General features: G+C 37.5%; 1 protein-coding gene and 1 long non-coding RNA gene across 6 annotated transcripts in view; one reads left to right on the top strand and one right to left on the bottom strand.

The window, feature by feature from the left end:
* Positions 1 to 14,156, top strand: part of NRG1 (neuregulin 1) — a 1,071,954-nt gene that overhangs the window by 96,956 nt on the left and 960,842 nt on the right. The gene's annotated exons all lie outside the window — the stretch shown is intronic.
* Positions 1 to 14,156, bottom strand: part of LOC118351070 (uncharacterized) — a 67,011-nt gene that overhangs the window by 17,815 nt on the left and 35,040 nt on the right. Inside the window, exons 3-4 of the long non-coding RNA XR_004805878.2 lie at positions 273 to 572; positions 72 to 180 (exon numbers count right to left, since the gene is read on the bottom strand). This is a non-coding gene — a long non-coding RNA (uncharacterized LOC118351070). The remainder of the gene's footprint in view (positions 1 to 71; positions 181 to 272; positions 573 to 14,156) is intronic.

The raw sequence follows: 14,156 nt of genomic DNA, 5'->3' as shown, positions 1-14,156 counted from the left end.
ACCAGCACAATAGCAGTAGACCTGTTTGAACTAAAATTCCATTGTATTATAAGACATGTAGTTCCTCTTACCCTGGAGTGTTGATACTTCTGTCATAGTATTTTTGTGAAGAGTCAGTATGATCTAGAACATGGTAGGTGCTTGGTAATTTTAGCTCCTAGGCCTCTTTCTCCTTGTCCTCTAAACACAGAACAGACGTAAACATAATTATTTATTGTTTTTTTTCTTAGTACTTTTAAGGTGTTGGAAGTCTTCCTACATGAAATCAGTACCTTGTTCTTGGTGATGAGAGCAGGGCACAGCAGCTAGAGAGTAAATCACACAGAGCCTTTTCTCTCAAGGATGAGGTTCAGAGGGTTTGCTTCAGTTCAATGACTGGTTGTTCACAGCTGAAACTGTTGTGATTGGCCAATACCACTGCCATACTGATTATTTCACTTAACCCTGCTTCTCACTTTGGAGAATTTAATCATACTGGCAGAGGCAAATCAAGAGGCATACACATAGCTTCAATTCCTAAAATCTTGGGCCAGTTATTCTGGTTATCCTGTAGTCTAACAGCCACCCAGATTCTGGAAACCAATACAAACATAGAATAGGTATATCAGTTGCCTCTATTTTAGTCTACTTCTTTAAACCATCTAAGAATCCTTACAGTCCAATACCTGTAGGTATAAAACAGTACCCCGTCTCACCTAAAATAAGATTGAAGCATCATAAGAATATGCACTTTGAAATTTGGTCACATTTTTTCCCCAGAGATGATGGGTTTAGTGAGCTGGATGAGCCTGTGAATATTTTGAGGAGTTTGAGCTCTTGAATTTCCTTCCACATCCCATCTCTTGAGAAGCCCAGGTAATTCTCTGGGAAAGGGTTTAATAGACAACAGATGGATGTGAAAGCCCTGCCTCTGGTAGATAGCAAACCCAATTGCCACGCCCCTGCCATACTTTTCATCATGTGCCATTTGTAAGTGTGAACCCATATGACCCCGCAGTCAGCCTTTTAAATAATGAGAGCTTTCCTGAGTGAGAATGGCTGCCTTTGGCAGATGCAAGCTTCACATTCAGACATACATTCCTGCAGAGGCTGCAAAATCACTTGTTTGTATCATTGGACACAGACTAGGTGACCTTCATGATCCTTTTACACAATGAGAATTGAACATTTCCTCTTTTTCTTGCTTTCCCATCCCACCCATGCCATATGTTTGCCTTACCATCATGTTAAATAAAATGGAAAAGATTTAAAAATGTGCTCTTTTACTATGGAACTTATAGGGAACAATTGAATAACTTGTGGGACCACACTGAGCTGGCTTACTTGGAGTTAAGCACTTTTGAAGAAGCTGAGAAACAAGAAGATACTCCTCTACCCTTGAGGCTAGAGTGTCTACAGGAAGATGTTCAGTGACAACAGGAAAGAGAAAAGGAACTTCAGCATAAATATGCTTATTTGCTACTGAAGAAAGAGACATTAAAGTCAAAATGCTGAAGTGGAGTTTATATTCCATCACAGATGAATTAATTGCTGGCAATAGTGAATCAATATCCTACCCTCTCTTGGTCATCTGAGATAAGATAATGACAATGACATTACTATAAATCTTTTAAGTTGTAATCATATGACCCATATAGGAAATAATTATACTGTATTCTAGAGGATTTGATGACTAGAATAGTTACATAATAGATGTCATTTCTCTGAAACATGGAAGCTTTTTTAAAAACCACATTATAAATCCTAGGAATTAATAGATTCTTCTTCAATCTGAAACTAGTAACAGCTGAAATAATGATTACATATTCAAAATACTATTTTGTCCATTTCCCCCCCTGCATATTACTGCAAACTTATTTTCATTATGACCAAAGAAGCAGATAAATGTGTCCATTCACAGATGGGGCACTGGGATTGATCTTGTGGGGTAGGAAAACTCTTGCCTTAACTACCCCCATCTTGTTTTTCATTGTAAGTCTCTCTGACCTCTTTGGTTTCCCTTTGTTTGCATTACCTTCCTTCTTTCCTCCTTCTGGTCAATCTTATTACTGCTCTAAGGACCCAGTGAACAAATTAGCTAATCTGTAACACGGGCAGAGGCCCATGGTCTCCTTCACATATGTGGGCAATGTGAGACACCTGGGCATAGGCTAAGTGAGTGAGTTGGAAATGACTTTTTGGACACAATGCACTAAACCAATCTTTTACTAAACCCTATGGGAGCGATTTCCAAGTCAACTTCTAGGGACTAAGAGAAGGACAAGGTCTTTAGATGTACTTTAAACAGAGCACCACCACCAGCTTCCACACACCCGCTGCTTACTCTGAAGACAAATTTTGCTAAACCCAAAGTGGTTTATGATAAATTTTATGTTTGCAGGTTTGGCGTCTAAAGAGGAGAAGATTTATTTAAGAGGCATACTGAGTGCTGGTGAAAGCTACACTTACTATGTATAGAGCTTTACCTTTTTTAACAAGAAAACCACTGACTTCCCTTGATATTTAAAGGTCAGAATTTGAAGTAATGTATATTACTCTTTCTGTATCTGTACAATATGATTACATATGTGAATGGTTAACAAAAATATATACTTTGATATCTAAATAGGACCTCAAAACAGTATTTTGTAGCCATTGTAAGAGGTTAGCATTGTAATCAGGCTATGCCCTTTGTTTTTATTGATTGCTTTTATTTAGTTCTTTGTCATATAACCTGTAGTTACAATTAAATGGTGTAAGTCTGTCTATTTGCAAACATATAGATGACTTTCTTTTTCTCTTAGCTTTTTAACATTACACTCTTAGCTTTTTAACATAATACATGAACTGGTTTCCCACCCCATATTCCCTTGGTCCAAAAAAATGGCACCTCCAGTTTTCCAGTAGATCAGGCTTAAAACTTAAGAGTCTTTTCTACTTTCTTTCATATCTCACATCCAGTTCATAAGAAGTTAGCTGAATACATCCAGAATTTGGCCACTTCTTATTCCCTTAATTGCTGCCATCTGCCATGTTTTGCCTGCATTATTACAATAATCTCATATTTGATGTTTTTGTGTCTTTGTGCACTCTACTCATTGGCCAGAGTGAACTTTCTAAAGCTGTAATCAAATCATGTAATTCCTTTACCCCTACCTTCCAGTGACTTCCAACTTCACTTAGTGTCAATTTCCAAAGTCCTTACCAAGACCTATTAATGCCCTTTATCCTCTGGCCTCTTGTTACTCTCTGACCTCATTTCCTAAGAGTCTTCCCAGCTCACTTGGCTTCTGACACTGGGGCCTCCCTGCCTTTTCTGAGAAACCTAACACTCTTGCCCTAAGGGCTTCCTGTGCCAGGATTGAGCTTCCTTTGGATATTCGGATGGCTTAATTCCATACTTTCTTTAGGTCTGTTCAAATATCATCTTCTCCATGAGGCCTTCCTCAGCTACTATTCATGAACTAGAATCCTGTTATTCCACACCTGGCAATTCCAACTTCCTTATCCTGCTGTACTCTGTTAGCTCCATCAGAGTAGAGATGTTTTGATCCCCAATACTTAAAGCAGTGCCACAACATAGTAGCTGCTTCATGACTATTTTTTGAATGAGTTCATCTCTAATAATTCTGTCATGGGGTGGTAGACCAAAGCTTGAACAGGCAGCCAAAAAAACTTAGTTTAGTGTAGATCTGCCACTAACTAGCTATATTTCCCTTGGCAGGTTCTTAACTTTTCTTTATCTCAGATTCCTAAATCTGAGATAGTTTCTGTTAGTTCCATACCTCTTGGACCCATTGCAAAGAAAATGAGAAACATTTTGAGTAGGTTGGACAAGTACATGGTTCTGCCTCTCCTCTATGGTAGACTTCACTTATTGATTATAAAACTATATCCCTCTAAGTTAGGACTGTTCCAAAAATCCTCTCAGTCTCCTAGGAGAGATAGCAGTTATTGAGTTTATAGTGGAAGTATAACCTGTTGTTAATACCACTTTGGGAGTATCTATGAGCTTAGAAGTGAGTTGAGACCAAGGGGATTTGATACCCTTTCTCCAGCCTTTTTCTGTTTGTTCCCTCCCATTCCCCCTTCCATGCTCAATGTAGATGCCACTTTTCTTGGGAAATCTGCCCCCCCCCATCCAAAGTTGTGTGAGGTGGCTCCTCTAATGTGATTACCTAGTTTTCCCAATTATCCTACTTATATTTTAATCTGTATTTTAATTTGTCTGCTTTGCCCACTCAACTGTATTCTCTAGAAGTTCAGACCATATGTCTTCTGTTCTCCATTGCATATCTAGAATCAAGAACTGGGCCTGATATAAGTATTTGCTAAATGAATAATAAAGGAGTAAATGGATGAATGACTCCAAGGGCAAAATTCTTGACACTGCTGGCCTACCTACCATATCTCTTTTAGTAAAATTATCTTTCATTTAGAATAAAGATGTAGCTCTGTTTTGGTTAAATTTCCAAATTCTGACACCTACCAGTTTTGGGGTTAATCACTCTTTGTTGAATAATTAAATAACCTGGGTAGTAAGAGTTTGTGCTATTTAGGTTAATTTGATAAACTAATACCTTAGGGATATATTCTTTTAAAATCTTATGTAGAATCTAGTCCCATGAGATTTGACTAAAAAGGGCTCCATGGTTCAACATGTTTGGAAAACATTGTTCATTAACCTTTCCCCTTGGAATTTTGCCACAGACATTGGCATATTACAGACACTGAATCACTCAGTAAAGAACTCTAATTTTTTTTGAGACACAATTTTTCACTATCTCTATTTCCTACTGAGTGTTTCTTTGGACATGGTTTAAGAAGTGTAGATGTATGCAAATAGGGGCCATTGAGTCACTTTATACAGTAACCATCATGTGGTAGTGAGCAGGATGGTTTGAAAGAGGTAAGATCAGTAGAGAGGTGATTATAGAAAGCTGGATGGAAGAGGATGGAGCCTGAAACAAAAGATCTCATAGTGACAATGAGGAATGAAAATATTTGTACAAGAAATTGATCTCATTACTGGATGGCCTCTTTTGAGACTAGCTGAGGTAGTTAGGGAATCAGGGCTCTGTAGTGCTTTCCTTCAAAGGGAAGAGCTTGACTTTGTTTTTAAACCATTCTGGTTCCTTAAATAGCCAGATGTGTATCATTATTTAATGCATGTATGATGCCCTGCTGTATTTATATTCATGTTAAAAATCAAGATTATAGCCAATTGTAATTTATTATTCTCAAAGTATGTGTTGATTTTTAAAAATAAATCTTTTTGAACTGCCATATACAAATTCCTATTCCTAGGTCTTGCCTTCCAAGTCTTTCCCTGTGAAGTGTGTGCATGCATCTGTGTGTGTGTGTGTGTGTGTGTGTGTGTGTGTGTGTGTATTCATTTTCTCGGGCTGCTGTAACAAAGCACCACAAACTGGGTGGCTTAAAACAAGAAAAAAATTATTCTCTTATATTTCAGGAGTCTAGAGGTCTGAAATCAAGGTGTCAGCAGGGCCATGTTCCCTCTGAGATTAACTAGAATCCTTCCTTGTCTCTCCTTAGCTTCTGGTTGTAGCCATCAAAGCTTCATGTTCCTGACTTGCAGCTGCCTCACTCCACACTCTGCCTCTGTCCTCAGATGGCATTCTCCCTGTCTGTCTCTGTGTCCAGATTTCTTCTTTTTTTAAAAAGAACACCAGTCATGTTACATTGAGGGTCCACTGTCCTCTAGTATAGCTTGGTCGATCTAAACCCATCTGTATTGACCCTATTTCTAAATAGTGTCAGGTCACATTCTGAGGTATTGGGAATTAGGGTTTCAACATTTCTCTTTTGGGGACACAAAATTATGTGTGTATATGTGTGTGTGTATAATATGCCAACATACCATGCAAAGAAATTTCTTCTCAATCTTGCCAGTAGTTTTCCTGACACCTGCTTACAAGAAATGACCTGTTGATTATAAAACTATATCCCTCTAAGTTAGGACTGTTCCAAAAATCCTCTCAGTCTCCTAGGAGAGATAGCAGTTATTGAGTTTATAGTGGAAGTATAACCTGTTGTTAATACCACTTTGGGAGTATCTATGAGCTTAGAAGTGAGTTGAGACCAAGGGGATTTGATACCCTTTATGCTGCAAAAGATGGACAAAGCCCAGTGTGAAAAGGTAGAATTTGTCATGCCTGCTCCTCGTGCTGCAAACCAATTATTGGGCTACCTAGTCTTTTCATTCAAATTGGAGTTTATAATGCAACACTAATTTTAAGAGGTAATTCTACTAATGTATTCTTTTTGGTCTAGCATTTTATTATACCTCAGCTCCCCTCCCCTTTTTATAATCCAAATATATTTTCTTTCAGGTTATTTCACTAAGCCATTCTGAGCTAATTTTATTACTTTTTGGATGGTAGGAGGCTAGGCAGGGTGGCCTTTCTGAAAGCCAAGCTGTACTGACTTCTCCTGGCTCATAAATATTAATAATGTGTTACTGTGCTTGTGTGTGCTAAAACATTGTTGTGGAGATTGTACAAGAAAGGCATTTTATAATTTCATGCAGACTTGGAATAGCAAGAAAATGGGGCAATGACATTTGGGGGAGCACAATGTCTAAATGTTAATATTGTACACTGCTTACTATGAATAGGAATTTTTCTTCTTCTGATGCTAATATTGCCAGATGCATGAGAGTGTTTTCTTTTTCAATTTGTACTTTATCCCTTATAGCTATTTTGTTCTTTATAACAGTTATAAAAGAAAAGCGGGCTAGTATTTTGAATAAAGGAGGTGGGATTGTATAGGGAGGAGTTGTTACTGAGCTCTCCTCAACATTTGATGAACATTCCAATTCAGAATAAAAAGACTTGGACTCACTCTCTAAGAGACTCTCTGTGACCAGGCTATCATTCTTAAGAAATGGATTGAACCTTCTTAGTAGCATCTCATAAAAAATTTAGTTAGCTATAAATGTTTAAGGCTGTTGCAGCTGAAATCTTTTTGCCTTATCGGGGGAAAGAAAGAGGCCGTTTTCTGTTAAATGTTTTGTTTTCTCTTCTCTCTCTTTTTTTAATATATATTAGGCAATGCATACCCTGTTAATTAACTGTGCCACTGAGGTATTTAGATGAACAGATCAAACCCATGCACAGGACTCAAGAGAAAAATGAGGAAGTGTTTGAGATGCCTTATTTTTATGAAAGATATGCCTTATTTTTACTTTTGATTTTATATGTCTTACTTTGGAAGCTAATTTTAATTTCATCTATAGCAGACAGTATTCTATTTTTACTTTTCTAAAGGGATCTATCAAATAGGATTTAAGTTGTGTTAGGTTATAAGTAAATAGAGAAATTTCTTGGTTGATACACAAGCCAGACCAAAATATAGGGTTGAATGATATTTTCTACAGTTCCTACTATTTTAAAATGGGAAAAAATGATAGGAAAGAATGAAAAGATAATGCTTAAACAAACTTCCAGGGATTTCTTTCATTACTAACCAAAACCTGCCAAATTTGTCAACTTGCAAATAGGTCTCTCTTCTCCATGAGGGTAAACTGGAATTTTGAAGTAGGTGTGTGTGTGTGTGTGTGTGTGTGTGTGTGTGTGATATATAGAGAAAGACAGACACATAAAGTAGGCCCTAAGGTTAGGGAGCATAAGAAAGAGAGTGGTAGATTAGATTAGAGGACTGATGAGTACCATGCTTGCTGTAAGATTTTGAAGGTCAAAATAAGAACTCTAGACTTTGGATGTTACTGTAAGATGGGAAGTGCTTTGAGTAATGACTTATAATTAAAAAACTCGGAGAGTTGGAGGAGATAAAGACAATAGGGGAAACAAGATTGGAAATAGGGAGACCAGTTAGGAAGCTATTGCAGAAGTTCTGTTGCCTGGTAGTGACCTGCCCCACAGTGATGGCAGAAAGGGGTTGAAAGATGGTCAGATTCCAGTTGGTTGAGGAATGTGAAAGAAAGGGGTCAAAGGTGACTTCAAGGATTTTGGCCTGAGCAACTAAAGGAATAGACCTTTCTTCTATAGATATGGGGAGCTTAGAGGAGGATCAGGTTTGGGGAATTTCCTATAACTCTTTCCTTTGCCTATTTTTCTCTGATCATACTGTTTTTTTTTTCTAGAACATATTGGGCATTCTCTCACCTCTGAGGGTACACACCCCCAGTTTTAGTAGATTAACACAGTAGAGGTTTATTTCTTGCCCAAGTCAGGGAAAGGATGAGATTACATATAGATAGCAGCTCATCTTAAAGGAGTAATTTGGGTGCCCTGGGTCCTTGCATCTGATGGCATCTACTCTCTTCAATAAGTGAGAGAAGAAAGAACACAGAATATTACTTCTGAGGGAGATTTTCATGAGCAAGGCCTATACTTCTATCTCCATTCTGTTGGCTAGAATACATGGCCTTTCCTAACTGGTAGTGAGGCTGGCAAATGTTACCTAGTTGTGTGTGCAAAAGAAAAAGAGACAGGTTCTATGAATTTCTGCTGCGTTTTATTCATCTAGTTAAATCATCTCCTTAAATATCCATTTATTCTCCCTAGACATAGAACCCACTCACCAATGGAACACAGTCCAAAGTCCCATCACTGCACTGAGCTCAAAGAACAGTATCTCCCAGTAATATGAAGTCCTCCTTATCAGTATTGGGTGCAGTTCTTACAGTCTTGTAACTTCTGAATTGAAAAAGACAATTTATCTTCTCCTATCCCCATTGTATAGCAGGGAAAGAGAGAAGGTATAAGTCTAATAAAAATGCCTACTAGGAAAAGGGGAGGGTGGGAGACAAGGACTGGTGCGTGGCAAGAATAACATCCTGCTGAAAGGTGGGGAGTGTCCTTTGTTATTGTTCTCCTTGGTTCCACCCTTTGTATTCCTAGTACATACAATTGTGCTTATTGTATGACTGCATTTTGGCCTAGAGTTGCATGAGTTAATGAATGTATATAACTGCACATAACAAGACCACATAATAGGTACTGCTGATATCATCATCATTACAGCAAACTTAAGTGCCAAGTTTCTTTAGGTTTGGCTGAAATTATATCGACTTAGTGTGTTAAGACCAGTCACTATCATGATCACAAGCTATAATGGTAGGGTTTTTTTTTTCTTCTGTTTGATGTGTGTGTGTGTGTGTGTGTGCGTGTGCGCATCTAGAAGAAATTGCTTAATACATTTTATTGTAAACAACAATTTATAGGGCAAATATAGGAAAAGATTTAAGGAGTCTATGGTTTGAGTATGTTGGAGAATCTGCATTAAAGCTCTAGCTGATACTTTCTGTGCCTATAGCACTAAAACTAGTTTTCCATCTTCCTAGAATAATAAAATTGTTAGAAAAAACTCTGAGACTTATTCTTTTTATGACTTTCAAACTTCAAGCTTCCATAGGAACATTGTAGCTTTGCAAAATTGGTGTTTTATCTTGGCAAAAAAAAAAAAAAAAGCTCCTTGTTTTGGAGCTGAGGAATAGTAAAGAAGATCGCTATGTACAAATTAATAAATTCTTATGTCTTCACTCTGTAAACATATAAATTAAACAGAGGAGACAGACTACATTTTAGAAACTGTTAAAATATTTTGCTGAGATTCCTTTGAGCCTTGCTGATGTCTTGTGAGCCAATCCCAGGTTGGTGTTGATGGACCTGACTCTGAATAGAAAGGCCGGTACTCACAGTGCAGAATAATTCACCTATGCATGTGTTACCAAAGGTTTTCTAATGATATTCTGAGCCTCTGCTCTGTGCTTCATCTCAGATATGAAGAATGTGCAGCTAGCTGTGTGTTGCTTGTTCTGAACATGTTCTACAGTTAACGAAGATCCTCAAGCTATAGTCCAACATCTCTGGATAGGAACAAGAAACAATCGAATATCCTTAAAAAAAACAAACAAACAAACAAAAAACCCTGTGCTAGTCACTTTCATAAGCATTTTCTGGAATTTATTTCTTCCTCTAAAATGTCCTAGCTATGTTTCCTTAATCTTTTGCTTCCCCTGGTTTCTCTATCTTCATTAGTGTAGTGGATCATAATAGCACAGCCCTATCCTGCACCCACCCAGAAAGTTGAGGTTTACTTTATTTTTTAAAATTTTATTTTATTATTTACTTATTAATTATTATTATTTTTAAAGATTTTATTTATTTATTCATGAGAGGCACAGAGAGAGAGAGAGAGGCAGAGGGAGAAGCAGGCTCAACGCAGGGAGCCGGATGTGGGACTGGATCTTGGGTCTCCAGGATCAGGCCCTGGGCTGAAGGTGGCGCTAAACCGCTGAGCCACCTGGGCTGCCCAAGAGGTTCTTTTGACTTGTTTCTATCAGCTTGATTTCCTGAAGATTTATCCCTGTTTTTTGTTTGTTTGTTTGTTTTTTGTTGTTTTGTTTTTTTCCCCCCAAAGGTGGGCTTATCATGAAGTTAATGAAGTTTAAGTTTCAGGGCTCCTTGCTTTCATGGACTATTTATCTGAGCCCATGGATTTTGCATATTGTGTAAGATGATCTTTGCTTTGCATGGTACTAAGTTAACTGAAATTCATACAAGTTTCCACTTTGTACAGCTATATTATTCCACACTGTGAATACCTGTAGCAGTTGTTTTTTGGCATTTTCCTTCATCTTTCCTTTGTAAAACAAAAGACAAACCAAAAAATACTGAAAAAAGCTGCTTTTATTTGTTGAGTAGTGTTCTTAAGTATGTTGGGTTTCTGGCTCAATGATATTATGGCTTAGCAAATATTCTTTGGAATTTCCTAAAAAAAAAAAAAAGTGGAAACCTAAAACAGCATATTATCTGAAAGATAATTGTGAAGTTTTAAAGTAGGAATGAAGAGGAAGACACACAATATGGCACACTAACTTGATTAATGTTGTTAATTGAATAAATGTTATTGCAGAATATCAGTTTTTTTTCAAGAAATGAGGCAGAAAATGATGAAGAAAACTTTGCTATCCAAGTAGTTTATAATTGAGAGGAGGATGCTAAATACACACTCATTTTATGTGATGATATTAGAGAGATTTGAAAGCTGCTGAGCAGCAGGTGGTTGAGAAAGGCTTGAAGAGTGACAAGAATAGACATGCTTTTTCCTCAAACACAGGGAACAGCCTGAGCCAACAAGTTTGATTTGAGTTCAAAGTACTTTAAGTACTTCACATACTGAGGGACATCATATAGGAGGGGTGGTGGCAGGGTGTGAAACTCAGTAGTTCAGGTGTGAGTGATGTGATTTGCAAATAAAATTAAAATGCTATATAAACCATTATCTTGGACACGTTTAGGTGATACTGGGACTTAGAGAAGACATCCCTAAATTTCCTATGCTGAGTTTGACCTGATAGTAGAACAGACTACCTTTCTTTAAAAAAAAAAAAAAAAGATTTTTTTTTTTTTTTTAAATTCATGAGAGACACACAGAGAGGGGCAGAGACATAGGCAGAAGGAGAAGCAGGCTACCTGCAGGAAGCCCGATGTGGCACTCAATCCCAGGACCCTAGGTTCACGACCTGAGCCAAAGGCAGATGTTCAAACACTGAGCCACCCAGGCATCCCTAGAACAGACTACTCTATCCAAAAAGTGTGAGACTGTTCAACACGTTGGAAACATCATAGTCTTGAACATGGAACAAATCCCAGCTGGAATCCTAGCTCTGTTGTTTACAGTTGAGATCCTTAGGAGAATTAATCTGACTGAACTTCTGTTTCTTTATGTATAAATTGAGACTGTGATGATATTCACTTCTCATGCTTGTTGTGAGCATCACTGAGCTCATGTATATACACCAGTGATGTGATAGGTACTTAATAATCTTAATAAATGATATTGTTATTACCATCAGATAAAAGGAAAGAAGTTAAAAGAAGAGAGAAAGATGTTAACATCATGGGATCTGAAGGTTATTCGAAAGGTAAATTTCCATCAGTTGACATAACATCAGGAGATTATAGTAGCCAGCCAGCATGAAGACAGGGCCACAGAAGGACATTGTGTGCTGCCTCCCTGGACAATAACTGCTTTGGTTGAAATTCTGTATTCTGTGTACCTTGACAAATCAGTGTAAACTTGGTTAAATCCTACAGGAGATTTTTTTCTCTGAACTAACCCTTATTACTTGGCACAATAGCTAAATGTGTAGGAGGAAAAGAGAAGGGAAAATGCATTTTTTGGTTGTTGTTTGAGGAGTACAAAAACAGCCCTAGGATAATGTTAAAATATTTGTCCACCAACCAGAACCAGTCAGTGCAAACCTCCATGGGAAAGACTGGCTAAAGCTTAGGCATGACTGCCATGGTCATCTTAATGCTTGCTTTTGACTGAGAATATGTGAGCAATCTGATTTTCTTAAATTCTCTTAAATTCTTAAATTAATCAAAAATAAAAGAATGGGATGGAATTGGCCAAGCAGAAAGAGTTCAACATTAGATGTACGTTCACTCATTCAATTCTTATTTAGTATATGATAGCTGAAAGTGAGGCAAAGTAGTTAAAGACAGTCCCTACTGTTGGTTTGTTGGAAGAAATACGTTACAAATGTATTCTCTCGTGTTACAGACAGGCTTGATGAAGTAAGAGAAGTATTGTCAAAATGCTGGGGGATTTCAGACAAGAACTACCTGGGTTTGTGTTCCTGCTGTTTGCTTACACTGCTGTTGTCAGCTAAGTAAGGGACCACGCAGTCTCATGTGGATTGCCAAATTTGGAGATGGAAATTCTTTTCCAGTTACTTAATTAGTTCAAGCAAGAGTGTCTCCTCCTCATTAACCAACATTTCCTGAGGGTACCTGTTCTGTATAATGTGTAAACACTGTCTCCTCTTTGATTCTTCCCCTTATTTTTTTTCCTCCAAAGTTTAGGCGCTTCTGCCAGATAGAGATGCCTGAGTTGTCACAGAGCCATTTCTCTACTTATCTTGGACTTTTTTGGGGGGAGATATTAGCCATTTTAATTACCTTTATTAGAGTTTGATTTCTCAAGGTATAGTTTGAATTAAGATGAACCTCACTGGAATACATAGTTGTGTGGTCTAAGATGAACCTAGGAATATAACTGGTTTCAAATACATGTCATCTTGAAATGAAATTGTCTGGGTCTTTAGAGTTGAAATCTATCCAAGCTTCTTAACTGCAGGTGTAGATACCTTCTTATTCTAAGGATGACTGACCTCTTAAGGTAACTAAGACTAATACTACCCAGTCTTTTTTGTTGCATTTATTGTTTTGAATTTAATATCATGTCCCAGCAATACTTTTCAAGGTCCACTTTGACCCTGTTTTTGTTGTGTTTTCCAAAAGGTTGCATAACAAAGGTTACCCTTCTACCTGTGATATTTACATTATTTTAAGAAATTAAATTGCTTTCTTATTATCCTGGCTCATTCTCTCTTAACATCCTGTCCATAGTAAAATGGTTGCTCTCAGCTTTTATTGTTTTTCAGACTTTATTTGTAATAACAACAGATACTTTTTATAGTATTCAGTCTGTGCCAGGCACTATTCTAAACACTTTATACCATTTACTCATTAATCCTCACAACAACCCTGTGAATAGTATTAATTGAACCCATTTCATAGACGAAGAAATTGAGGCTTAGAGCAGTGAAGTATCTTATTTAAGGTTAGGTGGTAAGTAGTAGAGCCAATGTTTAAACCCAGGCAGGTTGCTTCCTCTCTGGCATCTGTGCCTTTAACTGTTTCACGTATTGTCTCTTTAAGTTAGCTTCCAGTTCCTTGTTCTGAATTTGGAATGCACGTAATGATACAAGCAAACATAAATTTTTGTTTTTAAACTTATAATTGTGTAGCTGACCTTGAGCAGTTTGTAGCCTAAGACCTAGATTTTGGAACAGCAGATCATATGAAAAGAAAATAGAATAAAGGCCCTTTTATCTTCCTCAGGACCAGCCCAAGGCAAACTTGTGTAAGAGGTGAAGAATACCTTTCCCATCTTTCACCTTTCTTTCTCACTTTTTGGCACCCCTTTTCTTTACTTTTATGCTATTTTTTGCTTCACTTTCAGTACCTCTAGCCTGTCCAATCCCTAAGAGTGTCCCAAGCTCTCAGTGTAGCTCACTTCAAATACATGTTAAACAGAAAGCAGCCTACCCTCCTTATGACCCTATAATTCCTCTTCTCAGAATCCATCCTAAAACAATATTCTGAAATGCAAAGATT

Source organism: Canis lupus, chromosome 16, assembly GCF_003254725.2.
Source record: "Canis lupus dingo isolate Sandy chromosome 16, ASM325472v2, whole genome shotgun sequence".
NCBI lineage: Eukaryota > Metazoa > Chordata > Mammalia > Carnivora > Canidae > Canis > Canis lupus.
The sequence above is the reverse complement of the archived record's forward strand: the minus strand, read 5'-3'. Positions and strand labels throughout refer to the sequence as shown.